This window comes from Centropristis striata, chromosome 3 (assembly GCF_030273125.1).
Source record: "Centropristis striata isolate RG_2023a ecotype Rhode Island chromosome 3, C.striata_1.0, whole genome shotgun sequence".
Taxonomy (NCBI): Eukaryota; Metazoa; Chordata; class Actinopteri; order Perciformes; family Serranidae; genus Centropristis; species Centropristis striata.
This window is the reverse complement of record NC_081519.1, coordinates 19,773,166-19,779,546: the sequence shown is the minus strand read 5'-3', so window position 1 is coordinate 19,779,546 and position 6,381 is coordinate 19,773,166. Positions and strand designations below refer to the sequence as shown.

At 40.9% G+C, this 6,381-nt stretch overlaps 1 pseudogene; it reads right to left on the bottom strand.

The window, feature by feature from the left end:
- Positions 1-4,004: 4,004 nt before the first annotated feature.
- On the bottom strand, positions 4,005-5,685 carry LOC131962888 (uncharacterized; annotated as a pseudogene).
- Positions 5,686-6,381: the final 696 nt, after the last annotated feature.

Below are 6,381 nucleotides of genomic sequence, written 5' to 3'. Positions count from 1 at the left end.
GCCCACCAATGACAGAACGAGAAAAGGAAGGTTGTATGATATAAAAGACAATGTTTTAGCACAGAATCTTTAGTCTCCTGTGATTGCAACCAAGGAACTCATTGAGTTTTGATCTTTTGACCTCTGCAAGAATAAATCTCTACTGCTTGAAACTCTGAACGACTCGCCTGCAACTTTTTGCTTCTATCATTTTTGAGTCTTAGTGTTTGGGAAGATTTTGGTGCATGTGTTTTTGGCAAGTTGGGTGGTCCTTAGCCCAACTCACCTGACCCGGGGGCTTTTAAAGCTGCCTAATTCGCCATAACAGTGGGCCTTGGTGGAGTGGTAAGTGGTGTACATTTGTGCACTTCATCCTCTTGTGTTCGAAATGAGTATTAGAACAACAACCACTTGTAATTAAAAAAAAAAATGTATCTGTTTTTCATAGATGAAAAAAATTCTATCTAATTTTAAAGACTGATAGAACTGTGCATAAGTATGCTATGTCTTATTATTAAATATGGAATACATGTCATCACAAGACACTAATATAATTCATAACATTCTACGTTGTTTCATGTTTTTCTCTGGCACATTGCACTCACTTTCCATCTCCACCCAATATTCTAACCAATTTCCTCAGGGAGGACTCAAAGACAACCATTAAATAACTAAAGATTTGATATAATGTCAGTTTCTGCCACAATGAGTACACGTCACTACAAGTGAACACAGTGTGCGACAAATGGAATCATTGATTTCTTTCTGCCAGTTCTGAATGCTTTTTCATTTTCCTATGTCTTTTGTAGGGATGTGGATTCAAGTGTTGCAATTTATTGACTGGATAAATATACAATAAGTAAGATGTTTACCTTCTCCAGTGGTGAAGCAGAAGTGCATCTGTAGGCGAATGATGGCACACAGGTATTGTTTTTCTTTAAGGGCTTTCAGCTGTGACCTTCCACATTGAGAACATATTGTATACTGTATATTTAAAACTGTGAAATTAATTATACCAGTTACATAACCATAACATCACAAGAGTGTGACAGGCTTGTGCTCTTAATTGGGAGAATCTGATTTTTCCTAGGATGCTTCCATACAGGGTAAAGTTAAAATAACATAGCTTGTGCCTTTGTTTGATAGAAGGACTTAACAAAAAAATGTTAATAGACTCACATTTAAGAAAAAACTACATATGAGAATTTTTTCTGAGACAACATGCATTTTTAATATCAGAAACAGCTTAATATTGAGCAGGCTGTTGATACAGTTCTGTCTTAACACTGCAATGAAGATAAATAATCTTTACTGAACAGTTAATTAATACGATACGATGCAATAGCCTATATTATTTATTTATTTATTTTGCATGTGTTTTGGAGAGACACATAAGAAATACAAGCCTGAGGCTGTACAGGCTTAATTAGTTTGTGGGATGACTTAATTGGTATTTTTTTCAAAAGATAGATTATTCAAGTCAGTCATATTGGTATGGATTCCGCAAATCACAGATACATTAATATGAAAAATATTTTCAGCAGCCTTTAGCTTTAGCAACAGGCTGGTGACGTAAAAAGCAAAACACTTTGTGTAAGGAGATTGATTGGGTGGTCCGATGGGTCAAACCAGCACCACTGAAAGAGAATCAAAATCAGATCTCCATTCTGGGACTTCAAATACAAAACAGAAGGTCCTTAATTAGACTAAATTAGATAATTATAAAAAGCAGAGACAAAGCCCCTGGAGGTTCTTCTATCAGTGATGATTTTATGAAATAGGTGTTGTTTTAATGGCTTATCTCATGGAAACCCATAACTCTTAAGATCTGCCCTGAAGAAGAATTGGCTCTTTGTAGCCTGCTAGGTAATGCACTGTAATAATAGATAACCCAGGTAATTGTGAGCCAGCAATCACAGCTTATAATGAACCATACATAGTGCTGCAGGAAAAAAAACTGAAATTAGTTAGTATATTACCACTTCGGGTTCCCTTGTTTGGTGGTGGATGGGTAGAACCAACAAAGAGTTTGTGTCCCATTTAAAAGGTTATTTTAAGTTAACCTATAAATTTACTTCCAAATCTAGTTACATCACATCCTACCTCACCCACTATGTCACCTAAATAACTAAATTCAGTATTTGCGTAAGATATTTCAAACCAAACCTTGTTTTTTTATTTCCCTTTACTAGGTAGTTTTGTTTCCTCAAACATGCTTATGTTCATAGCGTTGGAATGGTATATGGTAATCATATTTAATAAGAAATTAAACAAGCCATTCATGAGGAAATGTTAAACATCCATTCATTCATGGAAGGAACAGAAACCAGTATTATTGTAAATGTCACCTATGGTTTGAACCCCTTTCTTTTTTTCTATTGAGAAAAACTAATAGGCATCCATCCCATGAGTAGTTGGTTGTTGTAAAACATTTGGTAGTTGAGATGCCATAGGCATCACATAGCACATGCTTTCTGGGCATTGCAAGCCTGAGTTACATGTGTGATTAGAGTGCCAAACCTTAACTGACGTTTCATAAATATGTTGATGTAAATTATTATTCTTTTTTATTGTGTGTCATTTTGTCATGACTGTTTTGTGAGGACCAAACCTACTAAAATAAATATTTTTCAACATGTAAAGCTGATTATAACCTCTCAAATCAAATGACCGGTCTGGTCTTTAGACAAACACTGTAAAAGGTTTGTTTTCACCAATGATTCTTGTAAATACAAGTCTATATTTTTAAATTATGATCAAAAGAAAATACAATTTAAAGTATTCAATGAACAGGAATGTACCTCCCACTTCTGTGGTTAAACAGCAATGTATTGAACCTTTAAAATGAGACATGTTCAAATTAGAAATTATTCATGTTTCATTGCTCTTTACATAAGAGGCCACTTATACAGATTGTATACTGCCTTTCAATTCAGACAACCTTCCACTTTTTTTATTCCTCACATACATAAAAAGATGCATTATTGTAGATGGATTTCAGTAGTCATGCCGTGTCAAAGGGATTACTGATTTCCACCTGTTGATGCTAAGCACATTGCAAATTATATAAGCATAAGGAAAATTAGTTATTTCATGCATGCAATTGCTGTCAATTAGTCAGATAGCAATCAAACTGCTCAACCTTCTTGATACTCTCAAGAGAGCCTCTGGTAGCTCTTCATATTTAATGGAAAAACCTTTGACAGAAGAACATGGCATATGAATCAGAAATAATTATGACTTCATGTTCATCTGCATCTGATGTTGTTCAGATCTTGATTTGCATAGATGTTCATGCATGTGTATTTATGTTGAGTTTCTGTGCCAATGTGTTACATGTTGAATCCAAGAGGCTCTTAGTAGAGGATCTTAGTAGAAATAACAATAGGCTGTATAAAGACTAAAGGCTGTTATGAAGAATGACCTTGCTTACTGCAGTAAGGCCAGCTAAAACCAGGTCTTTTCTGGTACTCAGGAGCCGGCAGCTGAGAAAAATCATTCAGAAGTAAAGCACTTATGGGCACAGTCAAGGATAATATCAAAGAACGGAGAGAAGACTGAGCAACAGGTTGGTACATGATGTATTAAGAATGTACCAAGAGTCCCCCGGAAACACAGGGTACATTAAACAGATTTTCACTCCCAACTCGTCAGATACAGATCATCTTGATCAGTTCAATGAAGTGCATAGTGGTGTTTACAATACACCTATATGTTCACAGAACAGGGTAAACATGGGCAACAAAACTACTTGGTTAAGTTAAGAGAAAAGAAGGTTACAATAGCTACAATAGCTACAATGTCATTTAGCAGACGCTTTTATCCAAAGCGACGTACAAATGAGAGTAATACAACACAAGCAAGGATGAAGTCAAGAAACATAGCAAGAGTAAGTGCCGTGGGTTAAGTTCGAGTCCATTAGGATACAAGTGCTTTATAGGTCGCAAGAGCGGTCAGTGCGATACTTGTCGTAGTCGTCAGTGTAGATCAAGAGTGAAGGTGTTCAGTAAAGAGTTGGTCTTCAGTCTCTTCTTGAAAATTGAGAGGGACTCAGCAGAACGGATGGAGTTTGGAAGTTTGTTCCACCACCGGGGCTCTACAGAGGAGAAGAGTCTGGTTTGAGTAGAGGCCTTCAGCGGTGGAGGAGCCAGACGTCTTTCACTCGAGGAGCGTAGTGGACTGGAGAGTTTGTGAATCTGAACAAAGGAGTTTAGATAAGAAGGGGCTGTGCCCGTTGCTATTTTGTAGGCAAGAGACAAGGCTTTGAATTTGATGCTGCTGTGACTGGGAGCCAGTGCAGAGAGATGAGGAGTGGAGTGACATGTGCTCTCCTGGGCTGGTTGAACACCAGACGTTCAGCTACGTTCTGGATCATCTGCAGAGGCTTGGTGGTGCATGCAGGAAGACCCGCCAGTAGCGAGTTGCAGTAGTCTAAACGGGATAACACAAGGGCCTGAACCAGGAGTTGTGTCGATTGCTCGCTCAGATAGGGTCTGATTTTCCTGATGTTGTACAGGGCGAATCGACAAGATCGGGCAATTGAGGATACATGAGCCTTGAAGGTCAGTTGGTCACCAATCATGACACCCAAGTTTCGTGCAGAGCTTGTGGGTACAAGTTGCATGGATTCAAGCTGAAGATTGATATAAGGTCGGACGGGGTGGGATGACAAGGAGCTCCGTCTTTGAAAGGTTAAGCTGAAGGTGGTGTTCTGTCATCCATGTGGAGATGTCCACAAGACAAGCAGAGATGCGGGCCGAGACTGTGGGGTCGTTTGGTGGGAAGGAAAAGAACAGTTGGGTATCATTGGCATAACAATGGTATGAGAAGCCATGTTTGCGGATGATTGTGCCAAGTGAGGTGGTGTAAATTGAGAAGAGAAGGGGGCCAAGCACTGATCCTTGAGGCACCCCAGTGGAAAGGTTATGTAGTTTGGACACCTCTCCCTTCCAAGATACTCTAAAAGATCTCCCTGATAGGTAGGACGCGAACCATCGGAGGGCAGAACCTGAGATACCAAGTTCTGCGAGTGAAGAGAGGAGGATCTGGTGGTTAACCGTGTCGAAAGCTGCAGAGAGGTCTAGCAACAAAAGAGCTGAAGATTGACCAGCTGCTCGAGCCAGACGCAGTGATTACAGACAGGAGTGCAGTCTCAGTAGAGTGACCCTGATTGAAGCAAGACTGATTTGGATCGTACAGGTTGTTCTCGGAAAGGAACCTGGAGACTTGGTTCAAGACTGTACGCTCCAGAATTTTTGAAAGGAATGGTAGGAGTGAGACAGGTCTGTAGTTGCTCACTTGTGTCGGGTCCAGTGATGGTTTTTTGAGCAGTGGAGTCACCTGGGCCCGTTTGAAGGTGGTGGGAAACACGCCAGCTGTAAGTGAGGAGATGATAATGTGTGTGATTGAGGTATTTACAGCCGAGGAAAAAGTTTGAAGGAGATTGGATGGTATCGGATCCAGTGCACAGCAGGTTGGTCAAGAATCCAGCAGAAGTTTCAAGACCTCCTCCTCGGTCAGAGGATGTAGAGAGGTGAGAGAAGCCCGGTTAGGTGGTAGCAGCAGCTGTTGCTGGTCAGGCTTAGAGAACTGGTTACTGATGGCAGCAACTTTTTCAGTGAAAAAGGAGGCAAACATGTCAGGAGTTATCAGAGCGGAGGGAGGCAGGGGTGGAGGATAGAGGAGCGAGTTGAAAGCAGAGAACATTTTCCGAGCATCAGTGGCTTTGCAGATCTTGTCCTGATAGAATGTGGTTTTAGCTGATTTGATGCAAGAAGTGAAAGAAGTTAGGAGATGTTGATAGTTGCTGAGATCAGGGGTGTTCCTGGATTAGCGCCATTTTCTCTCTGCCGCTCTGAGCCCTGCCCTATGTTTTCTGATGGCTTCAGTGAGCCAAGGACTGGGGCGGGAGACATGAGCGGGTTTGGATGTTAGAGGACAGAGGTTGTTAAGAGATGAGGCAAGAGAGGAACAAAGAGTGTCTGTGGCCTCATTACCACCAAGTGATGAAAATTCCTTGGGAGGAAGCAGGTTGGTCAAGACCGCGTTTGAGAGCTGGGTTGACGTAAGGGTCCGAAGGTTTTGACGAAAAGAGACCCAATTTGAAGGAACTAGAGTGTCCTCCAGCAGAGAGACTGTGAACTGAATAAAGAAGTGGTCGGAAAGATGTAGGGGTGTGACCATCACGTTTGCAGTGGAGCAGTTGCGAGTCAAGATCAGATCAAGTGTGTTGCCCGCTCTGTGAGTAGGAGGGGTAGCGACCTGTTTAAGGTCAAAGGATGACAGAAGAGACAGGAAGTCAGAAGCTTGGGCTTTCTCAGTGTGAATATTCATGACCCCCATGACAATCAGTGGTGTTTCCTAATCAGGGAGGGCCGAGAGTAGCATGTCAAGTTCTACAAC